The sequence below is a fragment of the Mesoplodon bidens genome (assembly GCF_964165515.1).
Source record: "Mesoplodon bidens genome assembly, chromosome: 4".
Taxonomy (NCBI): domain Eukaryota; kingdom Metazoa; phylum Chordata; class Mammalia; order Artiodactyla; family Ziphiidae; genus Mesoplodon; species Mesoplodon bidens.
Window position 1 is genome coordinate 129,454,458 of NC_138160.1, and position 13,492 is coordinate 129,467,949.

Here is a 13,492-nt window from a genome sequence, read left to right on the forward strand (position 1 = left end):
CAATTATTTATATCAGTATGGACTCATGTATAAGACTCTGAAATTTGGTTGTATCCAGATTGCCAAAGGTCTCAAATACTACGTTAAGAGTTTGCACTTGATTCATTGGGCAATGGAGAGCCACTGTGGCTTTTTTTTAAAGCAGAGAATTAATATAGACATTATTAATGGCTTTTGAATCAGAATCCATCAGTGAATTAGTTGAGGATCAAAGTAAAAATCCCTTCTTTCCCTCGTTGTCCCTGTAGGTCCTTTGTTGCTTATGGCTCTGGCTCTTTTATCTAGGGCTTCAAGTAAGAGCCCCAGTACAACTGGCTTTTAAAAAAAATAAATTTCAAAGCCTACCCTATTACACAAACAGTAGTCCCATGTTCTGAGTAAGAATATACAGCAGTTTTGGCTCATTGTTAAAGAACCTCAAATCCCACACTACTCCATAGTGGCCCCAGGTTCTGAAAATAAGAGACCCAGAAGGACTGGCTCATTGCTGACAAAGCTCAAAGCCTACCTTATTGCACAGACAGTGGTCTGGGGTTCTGCAAGAACCTCAATGCCTACTGTACTGTGCATAATACAGAGGTGGACATCATCGGGTCGCAAGCTGTGGAGGAGAGCAGCATGTAATCCATCACACAGACAGAAGAGCGTGGGGAAGGGCTGGAGGTCACTGGTGCCATCATATCTAAGACAAGGAGACAGTAACCTGTTAAGCCCATCAGAAGAAGAGCCAGAACATGAAACCAAGCTGTTTTCAGTTTAGCATCCCTTAGTTTTAAATTCATTTTTAGAATGAATTACTATCTTCTTTTTGAACTTATGTATTCCACAGCATAGAAGTGACTTCACAGTGGATTCTGTGCCATCAACCAAGCTTCAGCCTGAGACAACCCTAGTCTCCAGTCAAATGGAGCCTCACCTCATACCCATGCTCAATGGAGCTGATAGAAGCACTCTACACCACATTAACCCCTGTCTATCTTTGGTTCCTCAAGGTTATGGCTGAAAGTCACCTTCTGTGGGCTGGAAAGCACCACCACCTCCTTCTCTTGCTTGTCTTCCCTTTGAAGGCCCCTGAACATAGATACTAAGTCTGGTCTGTAGATCAAGCAAGAACAAGACTCATGTTTCCTCAGTATACTCATGGGAGGGAGGAGGGGAACAGCAGTATTTATCAGGCTACCATCTTGACTTGACTTCACAATTCCACTTCTGGGTATATACCCAAGAGAAACTCTAACACATGTGTACCAGGAGACAACTGTAAAATGCAACAAAATATAAGGGCAAAACATTGGAAATAGCCCCAAATGTCCATCAACTGGGGAACTGATAAATTATGGACTACATATACCGTTGGATACTATACAACAGTGGCAGTTAGACACATAGGCATGAATGAATCTCACCTATGGTAGGGTAAAAACAGTAAGTCACAGAACACATGTGCTTTAGTTCAATGTATAAAACAGTTAATAATACCTAGCAATAAATTATTTAGAGTATATATTTGGCAAAATTAGAAAAAAGCAAGTATCTATAGGGTATAAAGGAAGGAGATGTTATTAGGGAAGTATACACAACAGCTTCAATAGTGTTGGCGATTGTTCTATTTCATAAACAAGGTGGTGGGTACACAGGTATTTATTTTCTAATATTTTCACATTTCTGAAGTCTGGATGGTCTCAAGATATAGCTGTCATTATCATGAATACACCTTAGTCAGTTTTTTAATACATTTTACTTTTTATGTATTTACAAGGGTGATAAATGTTAAAACCAAAGTCTGAAAAAAAATTTAATAAGTATAAAAAATTCAAAGTGACAAAAAAATCATTGTGTCAGTTTAATTGGTATAATTTTTTCTTTTTTAGTGGTACATAAAATACAATATGTATTATACTTGATGACATCTTATATTCAGAGGGATACTAAATTTTTAACCATATTAACTGTATATTATATATACAGTTTTGCAAGTACAGTATATTTTATCATAAAAATCTATTGTCTGTTATCATTTTTCCATTTTTCACAGGGGTAAGAAAAAACACAAATACCTATGGGAAAAGGTATTTCATGTAAACAGTAACTAAAGGAGAGTAGGGGTGGCTATATTAATATTAGACAAAATAGACTTTTAAGTAAAAAACTGTTACATGAGGGAATTCCCTGGCAGTCCAGTGTTTGGACTCCATGCTCCCTGCTGAGGCCACGGGTTCAATCCTTGGTTGGGGAACTAAGATCCTGTAAGCTGTGTGGCGCAGCCAAAAAAAAAAAAAAACTGTTACAAGAGATAAAAAAGGACATTACATATTGATAAAAGGATCAATTCACCAAGAAGATATAACAACTATAAACATATATGCACCAAATAACATACCTCCAAACTGTAGCAAACATTATTAGAATTAGAGAGAGAAGTAGAGAGATCTACAATAATAGTATGAGACTTCAATAACCCACTTTCAATAATGTATAAGACAACCAGACAGAACATCAGTATGGAAATACAGTACTTGAACAATACTATAGACAAATGGACACAACAGACACCTATACTCCTCTCAACAACAGAATATACGTTTTTTTTCAAGTGCACATGGAACATTCTTCAGGACAGACCCCATATGTTAGACTACAAAGCAATTGTTAATAAGTTTTAAAAGATTGGAATTATGCAATGTATCCTTCAAATCACAATGAAATGAAACTAAAAACTAATATCAGAAGAAAAACTGAAAAATTCACAAATATGTGGAAATTAAACAACATACTTTTAAACAACCAATGGGTCAAAGAAGAAATTGCAAGGGAAATTAGGAAATATATTGAGACAGATGAAAACAAAACACAATGCGCAGAAACTTATGAGAAACAGTAAAAGCATTGCTAAAAGGACAATTTATAACTGTAAATACTTACATTTAACAAGAAGAAAGATTTTAATTCAACAACCTAACTTTTTCTCTTAAAGAACTAGAAAAAGAAGAACAACCTAAACCCAAAGCTGGCAGAAAGAAGGAAGTAATATAGATTAGGTAAAGCTGCCTAAAAAGTACAGTACAGGAACTCAGTATCATTTCCCTTTCAATTAGGAACTCAACAGTGTGCACTCAGTCTTAAAACACTTCTCCAGGAAATGAGATATAATTACAGACAAACTAACCTGAATCAGAAATATCTGTTTCCTTTTTCTGGTTGAGCCTGGAGTTGAAGTTGGAACAGGGCACAATCTTTTTGAGTTCAGTTACTAGAACTGAAAACTCAATGGAGAACAGGCCTTTTCCATTTGCTCTGTTATTTTCAGAGTGTGGTTTTAAACTATGTCTCTGGAGATCTATCCAGCTTGCTTCAGGTTCTGGGTACCATCCTGCATCTTTACATACCAGACGGACCACTCTGGCATCACTGTTCTTGATGAGAACATGTGAGGAACTTCCTATTCCTGTGAAATGAGAAGGGAACAAGCAGCTCAATTAAGAAATCAAAAAGTGGTTTGATTCTAGTTTCAGTATTTTGAATATGATGAACCAAATCAAAGGATGGTCCATCTCCTGTATAACTTAGGTAAAAACAATGAAAAATTTCCATCAAAATACATAATTATCCCAAGGAATCATATATAGAAGAAAAAGGCAAGGACAAGTAATTTTTAAGAACTGAGATAATTGAAAATACGGAAGAAAAGAAGATAATAATGAGAAGCTGAGTCTAACAATTTATAGTAATTTCAGAAGCACCCTAAAAGCTGGTTGAATGGCACAGTTCTAATCAAAAGTTATTATACCACAACAGAAGTCAAATTGTCAAAGCAGATTCAGAGAAATTAGGCAACTTACTTAAGAGCAAATTTTACTAATGATTAATTAAGGATACAAGCAAAAAAGCAAGCATAACATCTATCTCTGGAAGGGTCCAAACTATCATATGCACCTCCAAAAAATAGATTTTTGTACTGGGATGCATTCTGGTTTCAGAGTTAGAGATGAGTGTTCACTGTGTGTGTTGGACACGTGCTGTAAAAGTCAGCTCTTGGGAGCTATTTAAGTTTAGAGCTTCTTAGTTTTTATATTCCATCAGTCATGCAGAGAGGGGATCTACAAGACTAATTTCTGTTCTCTAAGCTGTGCTCCATAATCAATAAATTCCAGATTTGTTTACAATAAGCAATGTAAAAATTCTGGTAAAAATATTCTCACATGAGACCTTCTTTGGCTATCCTCCTACTTGTAAGTTTACATGGAGGAGAGAGTTACAGAGCTGTTGTTAATTCTTTTCCTTTTGCAGGGATCTGCATGAATTGCAGTACTAAGAGTAGCAGGGGTTTGAATCAGTATATGTCAGATCACTCACAGATGCAGTGCCCAGACACCATACTGTGCCTTGTGGAACTTGGCTTCTCTTAGGTCACCTGGTCAAAGACAATGACATGTTTCTGAGCATGCATGAAATGGATGTTTGGCTCCAATGAGAATGTTTCTGGCCCTCACCTTTCTTAACTATCCTCTGGGCTCATAATTCTTCACAGTCTAAAGCTTCTTTTTATACGTTTCCCAGCTCTCCATCTCTGATCCACATTGAGGACCCAAAGGGCATGCAATGCAATCAGGGAACAAGGCAGCAAGTGTGAAAGATGGAATGATCTAATTTACAGTAATTTAGAAATAGAAATGATACTATCGATCAGTTTGCAACTGATGAAATTCAAGCATGCTTCAATATATGCAGTACATCAGACTTCAATGAGGCAGAAAATTATGAACAATGGAGACAAATTAGAGGAAGTATTCAGAGACAGACAGATGTCCCAATGGCCCTTGATATCCAAATTTTCAAACTTGGATTATATACACTATCTTCTCAAAAGAACAAAACTAAAAGCTCAATCATATACAAAAATTTTATATATTATAAAGTTGGTCCTTAGTATCAGTCCTGAAAAGATGGAATGGGAAAGCCCTAAGGGGAAAAATTTTTTTTCACTCATATTGTACATTTTACTCTAGAATAGTTTCAAATAGATCAAAGATATAAGATTAAATTAAAATATACTAAAGGAAATTAAGAGAAAAGGTTTTAAAAACCTGTGTGTAAGAAAGGAATTTAAAAGCATGAAAAATGAATCCACAAAAAGATACAATCAATGATCAAAATTTTAAATTCAACAATATCTATAATTAGCTATGTTAAAAAATAACTCATAAAACAATTAAAAAATTACAATTCCTATCAAGTGAAAGCTATATTTTCCTACCATTAAGAAGCTCTTACATATTGATAAAAAGATGAACATTATATATGGAACTATTATTTTCCCTCCAAAACCTGCTTCACCAATTATCCTAGACTCAATGAATAGCAATTTCATCATTCCAGTTAGATTGGGCCAAAAATCATCAAGCAATTATGAGCCTTTTGTTTCTCTCACGCTCATTTCAAGAAATCCTATTTACTCAACACTCAATAAAATCTGCAGAGTATATGTGCATACTATTCTCAGTGTCTGTGTGGCATTCTAAATGAATCTGAGAATGATAGAGTCCAAACTCTTGGTAATTGTTGGATCCACTATAATTAGAAAGAGTTATCACTTGATATTTCCAGAAAACATCTCCACATCACCATATTTCAAGCTTGTTTTCCATTAGCTAGAGCTTAGAAAACATTTGTGGATTTTGGATTCATGTTTACACAACTCCAAAAATTCAGTTGGACTAGAGTGAACCTAGTAATGAACACTAAACTTTGAGAATTATATGTCTAAGTGATAATCTCAATTTCACAATAACTAGAAAACAAAAATTACTCCATATTATGATTAATTTGGTCCTTATTTATGAACTAAATATTTTATCATGGAGCCCATGATACTTGGCTTAGTTTTCCATGGAGATCTAACTTATGTGCCAAATGTCCTGTGAGACCATTCAGATTTTGAATCTAAAATCTAAGGGGATTCAGCATAAAAAAGAATATTTGGGACAAAGTGAATAATTCAACTGGGATAAATCGTCTATATCTGTATATAGTATACATAATTACAGTGAGTTAATAAGCACTTTAGAGAAATGCATTTAAAATTTTTATCCCATATAAATAATTTTAAAATAAGATGAAGTAAAACATATCCAAAAAATTAACTCAAATGTAGAAGAGTTTTCAAGTAGGTCACTTATATTGTTATTTAAATTTTTCTTGCCAGGCATTAGCCTCAAGCTACATGGTTATTATAATTTTTGAGAGCTTTGATGTTTGTTTTTCAAAATATTCAGGCCAGTATCATAATTATGGCAATGACATAAAAACTTATCTGGACTTTTCTCTACAGACTGTGTCACTTGAATCAGATGCCAAACAAATCCTCTCATGACCTCACTCCCTGGAATGTGGCTGCCAGTATCACAACAGCCATCATACCCAGGCCAGCAGCAGCAGGTCTGATTCACAGAGCTTTCTGGCCAATAAACGGGGCAGGTACCAGGAACACAAAGAAGTCATCATACACCTAAATTAACCGATCATAATTACTGTGTGATTTAGTCTTTACATGGTTGCTGCTGTCTTAAAAGTGAGTCCACCTCATTTCTGCCAATCTCAGCTGATGCTCTCTGACTCTTACAATGTTATATCTACTCTCCCAGGCCAACCTTTTGTCCAACAACCACCTTTTCAGCTAGAGGCAATCCTAGGTCATGTTCTCTGCCCCACAGAATATATAAGTAACATTTAATATACATGGAAGAGCTGTCGCTACCTAAATCTTCTTTTTCCCTTGCACATGATCAAAGAAATTTTTATTCAAGTAATTCAGCAGCTGTCTCTGTGATGGAACTGTTCTAAGTTTTGGGGACAATTCCAGGAACAGCAATGAGAGAGTGGCTTAGAGTACTGGGATCAAAACCGGGGTAGTGGGATTCTTGTTACTTTTCCTTCAAATAACATAAATCACTGTTAGTGTTTCTTCAAGTACAGCTGATACACCACTGCAGTGCATTCTGGGCATAATGTTAAATTTTAGGATTTTCTTAAAGGTATGCAATTTAATAAAATGCATCAACATATAAACTGACTGAAGGAATACTAAAGTAAACTATATATGCCCAACAAATGAAAACTTTTATTACAAAATAAAAACAATTGAGAAAATAGGAGTGTGTGTAATACATTGTATAATCTTAGGTTCCATTGTAAAACGGAAATATGGGAACCCTTGTTCAAAAATCAAAAAGAAAAGACTACTGAAGATACTAAATATAAAGATTTTACCTTTAAAATATTTTATTACTTACAAAATATAATAGAGGTAATAGCGATATATAAGAACATAAAAAAATTTTTTTAAAGAAAATGTTGGGGGTAGGAGTTTATTAATTAATTGATTTATTTTTGGGGCTTCCCTGGTGGTGCAGTGGTTGAGAGTCCGCCTGCTGATGCAGGGGACACAGGTTCGTGCCCCAGTCCAGGAAGATCCCACATGCTACGGAGCGGCTAGGCCCGGGAGCCATGGCCGCTGAGCCTGCGCATCCGGAGCCTGTGCTCCGCAACGGGAGAGGCCACAACAGTGAGAGACCCGTGTACCGCCAAAAAAAAAAAAAAAAAAGAAAGAAAAACAAATATCGTATATTAACGCATATATGTGGAACCTAGAAAAATGGTACAGATGAACTGGTTTGCAGGGCAGAAATTGAGACAAAGAAAATAAACAAATGAGACCTAATGAAACTTCAAAGCTTTTGCACAGCAAAGGAAACCATAAACAAAACAAAGAGACAACCCACATAATGGGAGAAAATACTTGCAAATGAAGCAACTGACAAAGGATTAATCTCCAAAATTTATAAGCAGCTCATGCAGCTCAATATCAAAAAGACAAACAACCCAATCCAAAAATGGGCAGAAGACCTAAATAGACATTTCTCCAAAGAAGATATACAGACTGCCAATAAACACATGAAAGAATGCTCAACGTTATTAATCATTAGAGAAATGCAACTCAAAACTACAATGAGATATCATCTCACACCAGTCAGAACGGCCATCATCAAAAAATCTAGAAACAATAAATGCTGGAGAGGGTGTGGAGAAAAGGGAACACTCTTGCACTGCTGGTGGGAATGTGAATTGGTACAGCCACTATGGAGAACAGTATGGAGGTTCCTTAAAAAACTACAAATAGAACTACCGTATGACCCAGCAATCCCACTACTGGGCATATACCCTGAGAAAACCATAATTCAAAAAGAGACATGTACCAAAATGTTCATTGCAGCTCTCTTTACAATAGCCTGGAGATGGAAACAACCTAACTGTCCATCATCGGATGAATGGATAAAGAAGATGTGGCACATATATACAATGGAATATTACTCAGCCATAAAAAGAAACGAAATTGAGCTATTTGTAATGAGGTGGCTAGACCTAGAGACTATCATACAGAGTGAAGTAAGTCAGAAAGAGAAAGACAAATACCGTATGCTAACACATATATATGGAATTTAAGAAAAAAAATGTCATGAAGAACCTAGGGGTAAAACAGGAATAAAGACACAGACCTACTTGAGAATGGACTTGAGGATATGGGGAGGGGGAAGGGTAAGCTGTGACAAAGCAAGAGAGAGGCATGGACATATATACACTACCAAACGTAAGGTAGATAGCTAGTGAGAAGCAGCCGCATAGCACAGGGAGATCAGCTCTGTGCTTTGTGACCACCTGGAGGGGTGGGATAGGGAGGGTGGGAGGGAGGGAGACGCAAGAGGGAAGGGATATGGGAACAGATGTATATGTATAACTGATTCACTTTGTTATAAAGCAGAAACTAATAAAAAAAAAGAAAAAAGAAATTGAGACAAAGAAGTAGAGAACAAACGTATGGACACCAAGGGGGGAAAGCGGTGGGGTGTGTGTGTGACGAATTGGGAGATTGGGATTGACATGTGTACACTGATGTGTATGAAATGGATGACTAATAAGAACCTGCTGTATAAAAAAATGTTTTTAATATTAAAAAAAAGATAGATGTTAAATCAATAATGTAACCTTCTACCTTAAAAAGCAGAGGGAAGAAAACATTAAAAGCAAAACAAGAAAATCATAGGATATAATAAAGATTACAGAAGAAATAGAGAACAGAAAAACATTAAACAAAGTCAATGAAACCAAAAGTTCATTCTTAAAAATATCATAAAACTAAGAAACTTTTAATTAGGCTGATTATAAAAAGAACTCAAATTACTAAAATTAGGAGTGAAGGTGGGACTATTACCGCTGACTGAACAGAAATAAAAATGGCTTTAAGAGAACACTATGAATAACCTATGCCAACAAATTAGATAACCTAGATGAAACAGAAAAAATTCTCAGAAACACTCAAACTACTGAAACTGACTGAAGAATAAACAGAAAATTTGAATAGAATTATAACAAGTAAAAGATTGAATTAGTAATTTTTAAAAATCCACATAGAATAGTCTAGGCCCAGATGCTTCACTGGTGAATTCTACCAAATGTTGAAAGCATGAACACCAATCCTTCTCAAATTCTTCTAAAAATAAAATAGGAGGGAACATTTCCTAATCCACTGTAAATACAAGGCCAGTAGTACCCTGATACCAAAACCAGATAAAGACACCACAATGAAAGGAAACATATCAATATCTCTTATGAATATTGCAAAAACCTCAAGAAAATAGTAACAAACTGAATCCTGCAACATATAAAATAGGTTTATAAACTATAATCAAGTGGGATGTAACCCAGGAATGCAAGGTTACCTCAACATACAAAAATCAATGTAATATATGATATTTATAGAAGAAATGATAAAAATCAAATGATCATATCAATTGATGTAGAAAAAGCATTTTAAGAATTCATCTCCTTTTCATGATAAAAATGCTCAACACATTAGAAATAGAAGAGATCTTCCTCAACCTGCTAAAGGGCATATAGGAAAATGCCACAGCAAGCACAATACTTAATGGTGAAAGAATGAAAGTTTTTCCCCTAAGATCTGGAACAAGATATGGATGTCTGCTCTCACCACTTCTATTCAACCCTACAGTTACAGTTCTTGTCAGGGCAAAATACTAGCAAATGAAGATACAGCACCTTTCCAACCATAAATATTTCACTATATATCTCTAAAAAATATAGAAGGGTTTTAAAAAATTCAACCACAATACCACTATCCAGAAAGTTAACAATCATTACTTAATATAATCATTTTAGTACCTATTTAGATTTCTTCCTTTGCCTCTTGATTTTTTTCAGTAGGTTCATGCTAATCAGAGTATAAACTAAGGTTATGTCTCTCGATGTTATGGCTTACAATGTGATTTGTCTTTGTAAATGTTCCATGCACACATAAGAAAAATGTTTGGTGGAGTGTCCTATAACTGTCAACTAGGTCAAAATAGTTGAGTGTTTTAGTTCTACAATATTCTCAAAGAACTTTTTACGTGTTCTACCAATTACTGAGAGATTGCTATTAAAATCTTTATTTTTAATTGTGGATTTGTCTATTTCTCCTTGCAGGTCTATCAGTGTTGCATCATGCATTTGGAAGCTCTGTTATTTGGTGCAAAAAAATTTAGTATTGCTTCATTTTCTTAATAAATTGGCCCCTTTATCATTATGAAATGACCCTTTTTATCCTTGGTTATATTCTATGCTCTGAAATCTGATTTGCCTGATATACTTACTCCTTGTTTGTTTGTTTGTTTGTTTGCATTACACGGGCCTCTCACTGTTGTGGCCTCTCCCGTTGCGGAGCACAGGCTCCGGATGCGCAGGCTCAGCGGCCATGGCTCACGGGCCCTGCAGCTCCGTGGCATGTGGGATCTTCCCGGACCGGGGCACGAACCCGTGTCCCCTGCATCGGCAGGCGGACTCTCAACCACTGTACCACCAGGGAAGCCCCAGTTACTCCTTCTTTGGATTAGTGTTCACATGGTATATTTTTTCATTCTGTTATTTTTAATCAATCTGGTCTTTATGAATTTCTTATAGACAACATATAGTTGTGCATTGTTTTTTAATCCAATTTGAAAATCTCTGGCTTTTAATTGGGTCATTTGGATCATTTATATTTAATACTATTAATGATATGTTTGTGTTTAAATCTATCAACTTGCTATTCATTCTTTTTGGTCAATCTACTTTTTTTCTCTTATTCAGTCTTTTTTGGAATAATCAAGTATTTCTTTTATGATTCTGTTTTGCTCTTGTATTCTTAACCAGCCATTTATAGCACACATCTTTAACTTATTTTAAACTATATTCAGGAACTATTGTACCACTTTAGGTACAGTTTAAGAAGCACACAGGAATATACTTCCGTTTATCTTCTCCTTGCCTTTGTATCACTCTTATGCAGATACGTTAAGTTATACATATTACTTACACATATGCTAGAAAACCCTCACTACATTGTTATTATTTTTGCCTTAAAAGGTCAATTATCTTCTGAAGAGATTTTTAAATAAAGGGGAAAAGTCTTATATTTATCTATATGCTTTTCTTTTCTCCTATAGATCCAGATTACATCTCCTCTATTTTCCTTGCGACTGCAGGGCTTTCTTTAAGCTCTCTTGTAGTGCATGTCTGTTGGTGATAAATTTTCTTTCAGCTTTTGTAGGTCTGAAGACATCTTCATTTCACCTTTGTTTTTAAAATGTATTTCTGATGCACCAAGAATTCTAGATGGACAGTTATTCTTTTTTTTTTTTCAGTACTGTAAAGAAGTTACTCCGCTGTCTTCTGACTTGCATTACTTCCACTGATGAATTTCCTGTCATTCTTATCCTTGCTCATCAGTACATAATACATCTTTATTCTCTTTCACAGTCATTCTGCCTGTATATCCAATGTTCTTTTCTCTCTGTTGAATATATCTAAGTTAGGCCTTGTTGCCAGTCATGCAAGATTCATAAAACCACCCAACGCTAAGAAGGCATTCAAAGAAAGCATCACTATTATCTCCAAACTCATCCAGTTGTATATATTACATATGTATAGCTTTTTTTCAGTCATGAAGTGGTCTTAGGAAAAAAAACACTATTTTTCATTTCATTTCTCTTTTGCAAAGAAGTAATATCTCACTGATACTTACCCTAGATCAGTATCAAGGGAAGAGTTCAACAAAGACAGGATGTAGGGAAGAGAAATAAAATGTATTGACGGCAATTTTCATGCCACCTATAAGCTAAATAATAGACGACCTTACTTAATGAAACTGTCATTTTGGTGAGCAGTCATATTATCAACACTATTTTACAAACAAAGAAAGCAGGACCCTGAGAGATGGAATGATTTATTCAGGGTGCACATTCAGTGGCTTGCAGAGCTAGGATTTGAACCCAGTTGTGCTGATGGAAACCCTTAAGCCTATAGCACTAAGTGTATGCTGTTCACTCTTCCCCAAAAGTTACTGTGAGCTGTAAGGACAGGTAACGTGTCCACTAGTCACTCCTACCAGATCCCCTAATTCATAGAGCGCCTCTGTCCTGCTCACCCTCTGCCTCATTCATCTCCCTAATTCTCTTATCTTCCTATAGCATCTGCCTGGACTGTAAGAAAACCTCCTATCACCTGCATGAATGCTGTCCAGAACCCAGACTCCCCCAAGGAGTCTGAAGAGTCAAGTTTCACCTAAATATTCAATACAGAGACAAGGACTAACTAGGACTTTATACAAGTTTAGCAACAATCACATGTAGAGTGCCAAGCTGGACCAGCTGGAGACAGGACAGTGTTACTCATTTAACGTCTCCTGTCCTCAGTTTCCTGTCTTCTGAGAAATGCAGAAGAAAATAATGTACCCTAATCTGTCATGGGCTCAAATCTGTCTCTGCTCTTTAACATCTGTGACCCTAGGCAAGTCCCTCCTCTCAGAGTCTCATGCCTTTGAACAGTGTTCTGAGCCATAGGTGAAAGGATATCAATTAAGAGTATGTTTGAAATCCTGCGCAAAGTGCTAAATGGAGGTAAGTCTGACTGCACTGATTTGGACTGTTGATCCAGACTGCCATGATATTTTACACAACACAGCTTGGTGGTAAAGAATGTGACTGGAGCTGGAGTTCCCAGCTTGGATGCTGGCTCTGCTATTTGCTATCAGTGTAACCTCAGCAAATAACATAAATTCTATATTCCCTAGTTTCCTTATAGTTAACATGGGGACAGTAATAGTATTTAAACAATAGGATATAATGAAGATTAAATGAGTAAATACACATGAAAGGCGTAAAAGTGTGCCTAGCAAAAGTAATCAGTTCATATATATATAAAATATGCTGAAAAGTTGTTGGTAGGAAATGGAAAAACCAGGAGAGATATAGGGGCCATGATGGGATCTGCTAGGTTAGATAGTAGGGGATGGGGATTGGGTTCATCTTCCTCATTTTCCCTTCCCCCACATTCCAGAACCCTTTGTGACTGTTCCATAGCTCTGTGATGCAGGTCTGGAACTCCAGACTGGAGTGGGTAGTCT

General features: G+C 36.0%; 1 protein-coding gene across 1 annotated transcript in view; it reads right to left on the bottom strand.

The window, feature by feature from the left end:
* Positions 1-13,492, bottom strand: part of LOC308616373 (zinc finger protein 300-like) — a gene marked incomplete at its 5' end in the record, with an annotated part of 101,601 nt that overhangs the window by 63,205 nt on the left and 24,904 nt on the right. Inside the window, 2 exons of the mRNA XM_081232625.1 lie at positions 509-682; positions 3,167-3,445. The remainder of the gene's footprint in view (positions 1-508; positions 683-3,166; positions 3,446-13,492) is intronic.